The sequence below is a fragment of the Cydia strobilella genome, chromosome 6 (genome assembly GCF_947568885.1).
Source record: "Cydia strobilella chromosome 6, ilCydStro3.1, whole genome shotgun sequence".
NCBI classification, from domain to species: Eukaryota; Metazoa; Arthropoda; class Insecta; order Lepidoptera; family Tortricidae; genus Cydia; species Cydia strobilella.
Window position 1 is genome coordinate 613,615 of NC_086046.1, and position 15,882 is coordinate 629,496.

General features: G+C 38.0%; 1 long non-coding RNA gene across 2 annotated transcripts in view; it reads left to right on the top strand.

The window, feature by feature from the left end:
- The window catches only part of LOC134741966 (uncharacterized), a 323,784-nt gene extending 322,278 nt beyond the window's left edge, over positions 1 to 1,506 (top strand). For both annotated transcript variants that reach the window (XR_010127912.1, XR_010127913.1), the window contains exon 2: positions 1,408 to 1,506. This is a non-coding gene — a long non-coding RNA (uncharacterized LOC134741966). The remainder of the gene's footprint in view (positions 1 to 1,407) is intronic.
- The last annotated feature ends 14,376 nt before the right edge of the window (positions 1,507 to 15,882 follow it).

Genomic DNA, 15,882 nt, shown 5'->3' on the forward strand with positions numbered 1-15,882 from the left:
CTCTTTTAGGATCACTCGTGCGTCTGTCTGTCTGTCCGTCTGTCACAGCCTATTTTCTCCGAAACTACTGGACCAATTTAGTTGAAATTTGGTATACATATGTAAGTTTGTGACCCAAAGATGGACATGTAACGTAAACAAATAAAATTTAAACATGGGGCCACTTTTGGGGGGTAAATGAGAAAATTACAAAAATAGAGTTTTTCAAACTATGTCGTGTTGCATATCAAATGAAAGAGCTCATTGTGAGAATCTTAAATAAACTTTTTTTTATAATTTTAGGATAAAAAATTTAGAATTTATTCAAGAAAATAGACAAAAAACGACTATTCCCCCTTTATCTCCGAAACTACTGGGTCTAAAATTTTGAAAAAAATACACAAAATAGATCTTTACCTATAGATTACAGGAAAACCTATTAAAAATGTGCAGTCAAGCGTGAGTTGGACTTAATTACTTAGTTTTTGATCCGATCCCTAATACGGGTTTTTTTAAAGACATTTCACTCACGGTTCACGTAAAATATACATTGTTAAATTGTGTAATGTACGGAACCCTTGGAACGCGAGTCTGACTCGCACTTGGCCGGTTTTAACCCCCATATAAAGCTACCACATTTGAGTAATCGGTAGCCCAAATACCCTTACAAAACCCTTATCATCCGCTCACCAACACCTTGCATATTGCTTATAAGGGTTAGCCTTATAAAGGGCTTCCCTTTTAGCATATAAGCGTGCTAATTTAAGTCGTCTATCTTGTTCATAAAGCACACATTACTTCGAACCCGAGCGATCGTCGGCGGCGACGGCGGCGTTCTTTGACTAGGCACGTATTTTCTTTCCTTTTCATACACTACCGTAGATATATACCAATCCTGTCTCTTTCACGCAAAGGGAAACTTTTATAAAAAGCGCTTAAAGATAAGGGTAAGGGTAGGGTAAAGGTAAGGGTGGGTTAAGGGTAAGCTAGCCTTATTTTTGGTTAGCTTTTCGGTAAGGGTTAGTCAAAGGTAAGGGTATGAATGGGCTTGCAGTTCAAAAGGGAAAGTCTTTCAATGTGTTAGCCGTGTTTAAGTGTCGCCCATTGAAAGGGTTTTTATCGCGGAAAGGGTTGTCCGGTCCCTGCTCGTCACATCATCACAGCCATATCATCAGCTCCAAACTTATCCGTGCACCGAGCCAAATAAATTTATTTTTAGTTTTTGTAAAATTGATCGACATCTCTCATTAAATCTCTCCTTTGTGTGGTAGGGCACAGGACAGCGGATGTCATTCCAGATCTAGAGCAGAGCCCAACTGGGGAAGTACCTCCACCTTACAGAAAACCGCAGCCAAATAACACTAGACCCTACTCATAGTGTTGTGTTCCTGCCGGTGAGTAAGGATGCCAGAGCTCAACGAGGGAGAGGAGTGTTAGGGTCGGCAACGCGCATGTAACTCCTCTGGAGTTGCAGGCGTACATAGGCTACGGATACTGCTTAACATCAGGCGGGCCGTATGCTTGTTTGCCACCGACGTAGTATAAAAAAAATGAAATAAAAAAATTCATAGAGATAAAACGCACAAATAACAAAAAAAGGTTCAATATAACCGATTGTTATAAATGTCTTTGTATGCTAAAGAATATGGACGGTATAGAAAGGACGACAATCTCTTATGGCAGGACTATTGCAAAAGTGACCAGCTTTCAGCTGTAAATAGGTGGCGCTAGGTAGGCTCTGGGACATGAGTATGACATGTACCATAGAAGGCAACAAATAACCCGACCAAATTACGTAGGTTGTTTTTGGTATTATTTCGGTGTATGGTGGCGCCGCCTAATTACTGTTTTTTTATGGACACTTTTCATACAGAGATAATTTGCTCCTTTATATAGTCTCCATGCTAAAGAATTTGGTTATTTTTTCTAAATGACAGTTCAAGACGTCGCATTTAGAACCAATCAGCTGTTAGACGCCATCCATCTTGGACCCGTCTTAACCCGGGGTCCGTAAGAATTAAACAGCTCCAAACTTATCCGTGCACCGAGCCAAATAAATTTATTTCTATTCTCTTCCGGCGTGGAAGTATTTTATTCGGCTACGTATCCTGTTAGATTTGTTTGTTGTCCAACTGCGAAGGAGGGTAATGGTTTTCAACAAGGGCCTGACACTCTTTGATAGAGAAAGATAGTCTTATTGCGATTCCTATAAGAGGAAAGAGAAAATAGTGCCATGCTTTGTCCTTATCACCGACCGGCATCATAGGTAGGCGATGGCGAAATACCGAAATTTATAAGAGTTAAAGAGAAAAAGTCCTATGCTGCCCAAATTTTATATGAATATTCTTTCTCTTACCCCCGGTCGCTCGGTGGCGCGTCTATAACTACTTGTATATACTATATCTATGGTTTTCAAGTATTGTACTCACATTTAGAATATGAAAGGTACACGTACGTTATACGTTATGGTATAAATTCTCGGTCTTAGCTAAGTGATAATCGTTTAAAGAAAACACCAATAGAAACGTTAAAATAATAGAAAACATATTACGTGATTTTTCTTCGCATCTGTCGAACCGATACATTTTTAGTATACTTTTTTGTGGTTATTTGCATGGTGAAGCAGAATTAAAGACTTGGACCCGGGTATGTCCTTTGGACCCGGGTATGTCCTTAAACTACGTCCAAAAAGAGGTATGGGCACTGTGAATGACATCTCGCTTTGTGTGGTAGGGCACAGGACAGCGGATGTCATTCCAGATCTAGAGCAGAGCCCAACTGGGGAGGTACCTCCACCTTACAGAAAACCGCATGCCGTGTCAGACGTATCTCTGCTATCTTTAGATAGCAGAGATACGCCTAACCAGTGCAAAATGAAACTAGATACTATGCTTTATATAATACTTAAACAAAATTTCAAAAAATGTCTTTAGTTACTGAGATATTTCATGTTTTAAGATAGACGTTTTCGAATTTTTGGACATTGAGTTATGCGTATCTCTTCTAACTCAAGTTAGAATAATTATGCGTAACTCTTCGCAGTTTTTTACGGCAAACTGGATATCTACTATCTCGAGTTATCATAGTTTCGCGTAACCACACGCAGGTAGTACGGCGATAGGCGGCTCGCGGTGAGGCGGGGCGCGGAGGGAGCGGCTCGTCGCTCCTTGGCACGTGTATTTGTTTATTTGTGTCGTTTTCAAACAAAAGGTACCACATTGTCGTTTATCATAAGGACATTCTGACAGGTTTTTCGTATAAAGATACAAGCAATTTTCGTCCTTATGGTAAGCGACAATGTGGTACCTTTTGATTGAAAACATCACATTTACATAACATTACGTACGTATTATTGACCCGGTTAAGTTAGCGTTCCGGTGTTTTTTTATGTTGTTTGTTCAAAATATGATAAATTAGTCTTTGAAATGAGTTTTTTACGAAGCCTTGTTACGAATGTGTAGTGATAGAAATGTGGTAGAAAACAAAGGTTGCGCGACTAATTATCTTAGCTAATCTCACTTTGTAATCATTGCTGAAAACCCTGTGAAAAACTAAACTATTTCGTTTTTTTTTTAATCTTAAGATAACCTACATAGGTACTGAACTGTTTATCGTCGTCCGCTGTCTGTCATGAACTAGTCGTCAACTGGTCTTGTGATTGTCATGTCTAATTTTGAATTTAAATGTCGGTCGTTCCAAATGTTCCAATATTCCAAATATGTATGTCAGTCAGCCAGTCAGTCAGTCGGTCTATGTCAGGTCGCCACGGAGGTTAGAAGCCCCGACAGGTACCTACTTACAAAAATCTTAACGTAAATAAAAAATAAAAAATGACAAACACAAAATTAATTGAAATAACTGACAATATAATATAAGTAATGCACGAGTACTATCTTGTTACATACTTCTGTAGTAGTTTCTTTCTTCTGTAGAAGACAACTAATAAATGCATAAAAAGTAAGTAAAGTTATAAACATAATTTATAAAACATATTTTTTTACTCTTCTTTTCATTTTTATTACTAAAAGCAAGAAAAAGTTTCAAACAGTGTCAGTAGAGGCAAAATATTAGTTTAAACATATATTTGGATCGCTGGAGTGTCTTATTTTGAAATACATAGAAACGTATAGTTAATGATTCTGATTCTGAATAAATTTTTTGGAGTAACTGACCTTAATATTTTTACTATATATCTTCTAATACCCACAATAAATTTACACCAAACCTGAACCAAAACCTGAGTTCCACTAGGTACAGCCGGGGTTCATCATCAGCTCTATCTTGGGTACTGCTCTCCCAAGTGCTCATCAAGGCGTGTCGGATGACCAAAACAGCGTTTGCCTACGTTGCACCAAACCTGAGTTCCACTAGGTACTACCAGGGTTCAGTATCAGCTTTATCTTGGGTACTGCTCTCCCAAGTGCTCATTAAGACGTGTTGGATGACCTAAACAGCGTGTGCCTATGTTACACCAAACCTGAGTTCCACTAGGTACAGCCGGGGTTCAGCATCAGCTCTATCTTGGGTACTGCTCTCCCAAGTGCTCATCAAGGCGTGTCGGATGACCAAAACAGCGTTTGTCTACGTTGCACCAAACCTGAGTTCCACTAGTTACAGCCAGGGTTCAGCAGCAGCTTTATCTTGGGTACTGCTCCCCCAACTACTCATTAAGACGTGTTGGATGACCAAAACAGCGTGTGCCTATGTTGCACCAAACCTGAGTTCCACTAGGTACAGCCAGGGTTCAGCATCAGCTCAGATCTATGTATACTAAAACCTTCTCCAAAATGTAACAAACATTTTTCTGAATACCGCATCAAACTCGGTTCAGCCAAACGCGAGATAATCTCGGACAAACATACGGGTCAAACTGAGAACCTTTTTTTTAAGGCGGTTAAAAATTTTGGAGTAACTGACCTTCTGCCGTTAATTCCGCCTTTTACACTTACTGGGATTAAATATTAAATAAAGTACATACAAACAAACACACACACACACACACACATACATACATACATACAGACATACATACATACATATATACATGCAATACATTATTATTTATCTCCCCGGGACTTAATCGCGTAAAATAGTTTTAAAATGTACCTCCCTCCGACAACGCCGTCCTCGAAACGTCGGAGGTACATTTTAAAACTATTTTACGCGATTAAGTCCCGGGGAGATAAATAATAATGAGTAAAAATCGTGGAAGTTTAAATCAGTGTTTTACATGCAATACATACAAACGCTATTAAACATAAGGCTCTTTCCACCATACGATTGATCTACTTTATAACCAATGATGTAAGCACTGATGGAAATCGGGCTCCTTGTATGTAATGTGAGTTAGCACAATATAAAATGGATTATCTTGTGTAGTCTGGTTACGCGTTTTACTAGGAGCACTAATACAACGAACTCTTACAACTTAAGATAAAAGAACTACGCGTGACCACCTCAATATTCCCCATGCCCTGGTTACACGTTTTACTAGAAGTTGATACAATGTAGTCTTCTAACTTTAGATAAACGAAAACCGCAATAAGCCCGCGAGCCGTGGCCACGCGAAATAGTATGAGCGCTCATACAACGAACTCGTCTAACTTTAAGTTAACATAGTTACGCGCAACCACCAAATGTATGAAACAGTGGTTACGCCAAACTATGTTTATGCGTTTATTTCAAAAACTATGTACTTTTACAAAAAAATAGTAAAGAAATATTATTCTTCACGTCTATTGAAACACAAAACACATATTAAAAATGACTTAACTCAATAAACTCACGAAATATATGAGTTTATTAGTTTTCACGCTCACCAAAAACTTTAAAGTCGATTTACTCAAAACTATGTTTTTTGAGATAGCAGAGATACGTCTGACACGGCAGCGCAGCCAAATAACACTGTACCCTACTAATAGTGTTGTGTTCCTGCCGGTGAGTAAGGTTGCCAGAGCTCAAGGGAGAGGAGTGTTAGTGTCGGCAACGCGCATGTAACTCCTCTGGAGTTGCAGGCGTACATAGGCTACGGAGACTGCGTAACATCAGGCGGGCCGTATGCTTGTTTGCCACCGACGTAGTATAAAAAAAAAAGAAAAGACTAGCCTATAGATGAAAAACAATGGTAATCCTTCAGAGTAAGATCTTCAGGTACATCTTTATGAAAACCACGTAAAATTCACTTTTAGAAAGGTATTTTTTTCTTAATTGTCAGTAAGAATCGTTTTTCACTCGCCAACGTTATAATAATGTCTCTGGCAGTAATTTTACATAATCGTAGATCGTTTGAATGAATCCTAAATCCTGATAATGGTTTCTTTAAGTGTTTCAGGTGAAATTGACATCTTTTTAGAAGTTTGATGGTTTATTTAATTTAAGTTTTTTTTCTCACTGCATTTCTCATCATTTCGCCAAAATATTTCATCAGAAATGGACGGCTTTAATTCTATGGTTAACAATTATGAAAAAATAAATGAAAATTAAACATGTTTTCGTGCTTTTTAGGGTTCCGTACCCAAAGAGCAATAACGGGACCCTATTACTAAGACTCCGCTGCCTGTCTGCCCGTCTGTCTGTTACCATGCGTTCTCATGAACCGTGATAGCTAGACAATTGAAATTTTTACAGATGATGTATTTCTGTTGCTGATTTTTGAACCTTCTATTCCATTATAGCTCAAAGTTCGATTTGATTTTGTCCTTTTAAATGAACATCGGGACTTAGGATGATATACGCGAAAGTTCTAAACACGTTCTCCCCAACTCCCAGAATCCGGCTCTATTAGAATGATCCAGTATTTTTTGTTTCATTGTTTGAGTTCTTTCCCGAGTTGCTCAAGGGCCATAAATCGCAGTGTTTATGTTTAGGGATCCGTTATTTATAGGTGATTTGTCTTTCACTCGCAAGATTTTAGATAAAAGCTGTTAATTATAGGGAAATGGAAGCTACTGAGAGTGATTTAAAATTTGTTGCAATACAATTAAACAGTTACATAATGAACACGTTAACGTTCTCTGTCGGCATTGTCTCAAAACCACGTTTTGAGACCCTATTACTAAGACTCCGCTGTCCGTCTGTCCGTCTGTCTGTCTGTCACCAGGCTGTATCTCATGAACCGTGATAGCTAGACAGTTGAAATTTTCACAAATAATGTATTTCTGTTGCTGTTGTTGTTGCGGTGTTGTTAAACAAATACCAAAAACAGAATAATATAAATATTTAAATGGGGCTCCCATATAACAAACGCGATTTTTTTGCTGTTTTTTTCCGTAATGGTACGGAACGCTTCGTGCGCGAGTCCGACTCGCACTTGGCCGGTTTTTAAGAACAAAAGATCGGTGATCGGTCCTATGTTTACCGTTCGCTTTTTAGTGTAACAAATAAACGCGAGAAAACCAGATTAATCCCAATAAAGCCGAGTTTTCAATTAGTTTCCAAAGAGCATAAGACTTTAAATCCGGAGGTTGCGGGTTCAAAATCCGGCTCGTACCAATGAATTTTACGGAACACATCATTTGATACTCATCAGTCTCTCGATGAAGTTTCTGCTCTTAGTTGGAAGGTAAGATAGCAGTTGCTTTCGTAAAAACTGGTGCCTACGCAAATTCTTGGAATTAGTTGCCAAGCGGACCCCATCAGGCTTCCATGAGCCGCGCAAAAAGCCGATAACGCGAGTGAGATGATGATGACCCAATACATAATCTTCCTTTGTCGCCCTCTTCCAACAGAATTACTTTTTCCAGACCGTTCATACAAGTCATATAAAGCTGGTAAAGCGTTCTTTACGTTTTACGTTACGTTACTTTTCAATACCGTTTTTCCGCTCAAAACTCGTCGTTTTCTGCTTTCAGCCATAACCGTTCCAGTGTCAATGGCCCTTCAGAACTACCAACCTTGATTAGAAGTGAATAAATAAACGTTTAGCAGCGATTATTTTCGTGATGTTTCTATATTTGAAATAATGGGGTTATTTGGGTGTTGCAATATGCTAAGATAGTACCGACATTAACAAGTCAGGAGATGGTGTGCTCGAGAATGAACAAGGGAGGTGTGGAGACTCTTTTTCTCCTTTTTTTATACTACGTCGGTGGCAAACAAGCATACGGCCCGCCTGATGTTAAACAGTCTCCATAGCCTATGTACGCCTGCAACTCCAGAGGAGTTACATGCGCGTTACCGACCCTAACACTCCTCTCCCTCGAGCTCTGGCAACCTTACTCACCGGCAGGAACACAACACTATTAGTAGGGTCTAGTGTTATTTGGCTGCGGTTTTCTATTATAATTTCTTTTCTTTTTTGTATAATAATTTTAACTCCCGACACAGAAAGATTGCTGTTATCAGTTTGACCGCTATGTGTATCTATTTTTGGCACCGTAGCTCTTAAACGGGTGAACTGATTTGGTAATTGATTGATGATTATTTTATTTGAAGGTTTTCTAGCGGTACTTCTTAGGTAAGAGTATGTTGAATCATAATCGATTCATTGTTTTGGGGGTTTTTTATTCACTATTCGTATATTGTATTCTTATTCGTCACTGTGAGAAGGTACGAACTTACGAAGTGGCGGTGCGCAGAGATCAAATTCCTTTATCATCTTTAGGCTCTAGCGGCCTGTTAAAACAATTAATTGTAAGTTAATTATTTTAGTTTTAAGTTTAGTTTGTAGTTTTTTAGCATTAAGTACTTATGTTGCTACACCCTTCAGGGTACATGTTCACTAAAAATGGTGTAAATACTTAATATGTTGTCCATGTGTGCAAATAAATGAAATCTGAAATCTAGTCCCAATGAAGTATCTAATAGACCTTAGCATCCTCCATCACCCGCAAAATCCTAAAAAAAAGAAAAAATGAATTCAGAGTCTCCTGCGCTTCTAAAATATTCAATGACATTTGCCCAATAATAGGACTGCTTAAACTTTTGGATGCCAATGGCCGGCATATACGCACTGTAGGTTCAACGCCAAAGACCGATTAATCGGTCATAGACCACAGAGCAACATAGACTTACATTCATATGCATAAAGTTCAATTTCAGTTCTGACACTTCGGTGATGTGGCGTCTGGATACAGCTTTTGAGTTTGACACGGCGTCGAAAAGGTTTAGCGCCCAGTTCGTCAAAATACAATATGAAGGGTACACGGAAAATGAGATTTTCATCTCAAAATGTAGAGCTCTTAATGAACTATTAGTTATATATTTTGCTACCACTGTATAATATATGTAACACAACTTTTTTTTTGTTAAAAAAGACCTGGTCACGGAATTACCATACATTTTGACATGGTTCCAAATTTTAAAACCGCGATTACTCAAAATGTCACTGAAGTGACTAGACATGTTCTTTCCGTGTACCCACGGCGTGTACCCTTCATATGTAGTCTTAAGGCCGTTCCATTGGTTTGCCGCTGTCTCTGTCACATTTCGCAAGAAAGAACGGGAAAGATCATGCGCGCCAAGTGTAAATTTTGATCGAATTTTGTCGATTTTTATTTATTTTGAAAACGTTACCCTACAATATCGAAATTCGAAAGCTATGAAATTATTATTTAAGTTAAGATTGTTTTTTCTTCTTTTTTTGTTTATAGTATCACATAATAAATAACCGAGTAAAGTTGGATTAAAAGTCCGAGTTAGAGGTTACTTTGGGTTTTGTATCGAGCGAAGTGTCATAATTCGTATATCGTATATTTTTTTTTTTTTGATTACGTCTTATTAATATTTTTATTGGTGGCTATGATGTTTGTTTTTGTCATATTTTTTTTTGTGTGCATGTGCCTAGTTTCAAGATTTCAAACACAATGTAATATTGTTCTTGAATAAAATGATGATGATGATGATGATATCGGAAGCTATGATATTAAAGATAATATAATCAAGAACTACATATATTTTTTCCACGTCTACGAATATCAACGCCTCTTAGAAAAACAGGATCATATAAGGAGATTTTTCGCCTTCTGGCTCAGGGAACCGCCTTAAGGAAGTCTCTATTGCTTTCTGTAAGTACAGTTTTACGAGGGGCGCGGCGCCGGGCGCTCCAACAATTTTCGGCCTCCGTTAAAAACTCAATGAATAATTATTGGGGTTTCGCCGTTTTTTTATTAACACCAACTTACGTTCAGTAGCTTCATTTGCAGGTGTTTACAGTTTTATTACTTTTAGCGTTTTTTCTTACGAAACAATTCGCATTTTTTGAGGGTTGATGGATCGTGAATTCGTGACAATATGACAATGGGGAATATTAATTGTCATTTATGACTTCATAGGGTGTACTTCCTTTTTGGCGAAATTTATTTCGCCAAATTTTACTTGGCAACCAACTTTTCGCCAAAGTTTCATTTAGCAAACCAATCGTTGGCATAACCTTACTTCGCAACCATTTCATTTCCCAACCCCATACTTGCGAAATGAAAATGACGTACTAGGTTGGGTTAGGTTAGGTTGGATTATGTAAATTTGCGAAATGAAATTTCGCCCAACTAAAAATATGGGATAAATAGTTTGGGAACTGAAAGTTTGTCAAGTAATTTTCGCCGAAACATCAGTAAACCCTTCATAGTCATAGTGCATAAGTAAATCTCTTTTTTTTTTCAAAAACGAAAACATATTTTTATAAATTTTTGAAGTGTTTTTTTTTGTCAATTTTTCGGCTTTTAATAACTAAAATGTGTAAATAAAATTTGGAAAAATAATTGATTGACCCATACACCAAAATCTTATAACGGTCAATTTTCATGCATTATTTTGATATAAATGTAAATTCCGAAGTATCTAATACGTAAATGACAAGTATAGATTCTCGGTAGATCAAATGGTATTTAATTTTCTTCTTCGCTCCTGGGATACCTGCAAATGGTTAACCCAAACCTTACATAGCCAAGCGGTTCGCACATGTTATTTCGCGACAATACAAGCGATTATTCAATACGGTTTGGAGTTCTGGGGACGAGCAGCGGAATGGCAGCGCGTGTTTCGACTACAAAAACGCGCCTTATAAAGCAAGGCTAAAAGACTGGCTAATCAAGCAAAGCTTTTATAGTTTTAAAGAATTTATAGATTATAAAGAATAGTTAATAGTGTAATATGTATAATAGATTATAAAGAATAAACGTGTAATATTGAATTGTTTAATAAAAAAAAATATTTATTTGTGATATAATTAAAAGATGTAAGATGTGTAGAAATAAGTAACAAAAAATTGTGACCTGTAATACCTTATTACCTATGTCTATGTCGATAATAAGCATTAGCAGAGTTAAACCAAGATAAGTCTGCAGAGATTGTGACAGCACACGCAGTGCAAGTGTTATTTTAAACGTCAAACTTCTATGAAATTAGGACGTATAAATAACACTGGCACTGCGTGTGCAGTCAAAATTTCTGCCGACTTTTCTTGGTTTAACTCTAGGTCTAACTTTGCTGCAAAAAACAGTATGTACAGTCGCCATCAGATATACCGGAGCGACCGAGGTGGTCAAAATATCTGAACACGCACTCTAGCGCCTTGACAATAGAGGCCTGTTCAGATATTTATGAGCACCTTGGCCGCTCCGATATATCTGATGGCGACTGTACATTAAGTTATTATATTTCCTTAAAAAATAGTCTGTCTAACTGTAATGTTGTCTTTTGACGACTAAACTACTGTACTTAATTGATGAAAACCATGTTTTTACATGTTTGTACATGTTTCGACGTAAATTCACCTTATCGTTTGAGGAATATAATACATAATATCCGGTGGGGCCGGAAGGTTCTGGAGTGGCGTCCGCGTACCGGAAGACGAACTGGTGGGTGGTTGCGAGCGGCACAGGATCGGTCGGAGTGGCGAGCCTTGGGGGAGGCCTATGTTCAGCAGTAGACGTCTATCGGCTGACATGATGATGATGATGATGATCTAGCTAGTCTTAATATAAAAGTTTTACCAGCTGTCCCCATTATGTTACCAAATGACGGATATACGTACATCTAGTTTCTTTTATTATTTTCGCAGCTATTTATCCAAATTTGTCACAAATTAATCAAATAAATAGCGTTTTTCAAGCTGCAATCCCTTTCAGTTATTAAATGTCGTAAGTGTATGACATTGTATGAGATTTAATACGTTTTTGTATGAGGGATAAAGGAGCCATGTTTCTGATATTCTTGCGTTGGACGCAACGAGCGCGATTATGGTGCGTATTTACCCAATAATTCGATACGTCTTGTTGCAAGGCATAAGCGGTAGCGATGTGGACGAAGAAAAGAAAGAAAGAAAGAAAGAAAATACATTTATTTGACGCCACAACATAGTGCATAAAAAAGAAAGGCATGCAGACAAAAAAACATTTGGACGCTAAAAAGGACTCCCCACTTAGCATAATGCCGCGGCAAACCACGCTCTGGTTTTCTGTGGGGACCTGAGGGATGAGACAAGTGGCTCCCAAAAGAATTGTGTAGCAAATTTCGTCCGGTATTCAATCTTTTTGGAATAGTAGAAGTAGTCGGTGCGGTACCGCATGCTGGCAAACAATCGATATCAGATATGTATATATATTATGTAAAAAAGCATGGTGTATGGTGTGTGTGGTGTGTACGTAATAATCGTATCATCTATTTCACCGCACAATAGACAAAAAACTTAAGTCACAAGTAAATAAAAGGTCGACGCTAAATAAGGCGCTGCTTAGATTGCTGTGCTGAAAAATAAGCTGAAGTTAAATATAATTTTCGATACGTCTATCGATTTCGATAGATAGAACGCCTGGAAGAGCTTCTGGTCCATGAAAGCGCTAATGAAGGGTGACCTTCCCTTGTGTCTTAAGCGCAAACTCCTTGACATGTGCATCCTGCCCATCCTAACTTACGGTGCACAAACTTGGTCATTAACTGAGGCCCTAAAATCGAAACTCAAGGTTTGCCAGCGAGCTATGGAGCGTAGTATATTAGGTGTTCGTAGAACTGATCGAATCAGAAACACGGAACTACGCTCCAGAACTAGAGTTGCAGATGTAGGCGTCAAGACCGCTAAGCTTAAGTGGGACTGGGCGGGACATGTCTGTCGCATGCACCCGGAAAGGTGGGCCAAAATGGTTACTGAGTGGGACCCACGGAGCACCATAGACGGTGCAGGCCGGGGTTCAGGCAGACCAAAAAGGAGATGGCGGGACGACTTGGACGCATTCTACCCCAAATGGTGGGAAAATGGCGATGACAGGGTCGAGTGGAGAAAACGAGGGGAGGCCTTTGCCCAGCAGTGGGACACCAAAATAGGCTAAGATAAAAAAAAATATATATAATTTTATACCGCTACGTCTCATTAAAAAAATAACTGAACTATGAACCCTTAAGCAATAAATTTTGTTAGATCAATGCCATAAGCCGATTTTGTTGTTCCGAACCGACCTGTTGGCCGGTGGTACACATAATTCGCAAGTCCCAATATTTCTGTTACCTAGTTACTAAATATTCTGTTATTGTTATGCAAACATTTCTTTGTGTTGTTATAATCTCGAGCGTACCTAATATCCAGATATCCGCATAGCTCGCGTCGATATAGTGAGATGCAATCAAATCTAGACAAATTTCTAAATTCCACTTGTCAATTCCGCTCAAGGTCACCTGAACCTGATACATAACCTATTCAAAATAGGACCCGCACCAGGGATCGGATACCGGTATTTTTTGTATGGGAACGAAAACGGTATTTTTTCGTTCTTTGTTATTTCATTTCTAATTGGGCAATCTAATACGAAGTCGTTACCTAAAACCACAACTGAGTCCTACATTTGGAGTATAAAATAGTTAGAAATATATGGTTATTTCGAAGTTTTTGCAAAAAACCAGTTCCGATCCCTGACCCGCACACTCCACTGACTCCTGTCCCTTGCGCCAGCGACGCCACGATCCCGCCGCGACTCGTCATTTCTCGCATTGTCGTAATCCGCTGATTTACTAGTCACATTAATCAGGTTGACGGCCGATAGGGACTAAATCACTCACAACCTCCCCTACACACACCCTTACACCCTTAACACAACACGATAAGAACTAATTTACAATAACTTAACTACATCTTTAACGTGGCAGTTAACACTAGTGCATGTTATAGCTTGTAATTCTTTTTGCGAATTTGTATTTTTTTTTTGTATTTTCTATTGATTTATGTCTGAGGATTTGATCTGAACGTGTTGAAGCGATTTATTTCGTTTTATTGTTACCGGTTTTCACTTTTAAATTGTCGGAGTTGTTTTTATTCGGGCCTATGCTTAAATCTGGAAATTTGAGCAGCATCTTTAGATATTTATTCCTTTTTTTTAATAAAGTTCCGATTGCATGCAATATTGAAATTATGGATGGTATAGAAAGGATGCCAATCTCTTATGGCAGAATTGTTGCAAAAGTGAACGCTTTCAGCTTTAAATAATAGTTCCTAATCTCTCCGGTGGCGCTAGTTAGGCTCTGGTACATGAGTATAACATGAACCATATAACGCAACAAATAACCCGACCAAATTACGTAGGTTGTTTTTGGTAGTATTTCGGCGCCGCCTAATTACTGTTTTTTGATGGACACTTTTCATACGTAGAGATTTGACTCCTTTATATAGTTTATTTATTTATTTATACTTTATTGCACATAAAATAAGTACAAATGGTGGACTTAATGCCTTAAGGCATTCTCTACCAGTCAACCACTGGGCCAAAAAGAGACGTTTGTTGGTGCAGGCTTTGTACTGTATTTGAAAAAAATTAAACGATATCACTACCTACTATTTACAAATTAAATACTAATTATAGTATACCTATTATATTTAAATCATAAACTTAAACATATACTTTGTATGATACACTTACATTTCTAGTCTCCATGATTGAAATATTCGAAACGCATTTCTAATGATTTTGACGGTGAAGTCAGACATTTAAATTTGGAATCAATGACAATATTGTTCTCCAAGTTTTATTTTGCTGCAACTGATGCAAGTTTTGTTTTGAAATTTATACGCACTTAATTCTATTCATAATACGTGAAAAGGTTTTAATTAGTTTCTATTATCCGTATTTTGTTGCCATTCAAATAATTAACTTGAAACGTGTTTTTTGTGGTCTATTCACAACTTTTTTACCCTTGTTCATGCAAAGTCGGTTAAAAATCGAGTAAAGGCAAAGTCTGACGCTCGTCAGCGCCGCGTGAGGGCTTCATAAATCCTCAAGTTGGGCACGACATAAATCACCCTGTATGATGTATTAGTACCGAGTTTGCGATTAAAAATATAATAAACTCGCGATTTATGAGCGAAGCTAGGGGTTGGGATGAGGTGAGAAACACGGGGGTTGCATATGGTGTATAATTATTATTTTTATAATTAAGACAAGCAGGCCAATTCGAGTTTTAGTTATTCGATCTGTTTCCGATATGATACTGATTTGTCAATATCAAAAAGTGACGTTTTTGGTTGGTCACTTTTGACACTGACAGATCAGTATCATATCGGAAACAGATCGAATAACTAAAACTCGAATTTGCCTTTTAGGTACCTAGGTTGGAAATATGAATCAATCCAGGTGGGACGACAATTAAGATATTCGGAAGATTGCGAGTCACTTTTGAATGAGATTAGCTCAGAACCGGGATAAGAGCCGTATCAACTACTTGAAGAGACGTCTATGCTCAGCAGTGAGCGATAAAAGGCCGATGTGATGATGATGATGAATCCAGAAGAATTCCACCAATGTCACTTAAACTTCCTTTTTAAGTTACATGCGAATGGCAAGTAGAAGCCAATTTTTGATCTCATAATAATTCATGGCTTCTTATACTCTTCTTACACGATGTCAAATAAAATGGTGTTTAACTTTATTATTATTAAGGTTTCAACCTGTCCTAGTGCAAATGCCCAATACCCATCACCTTTCT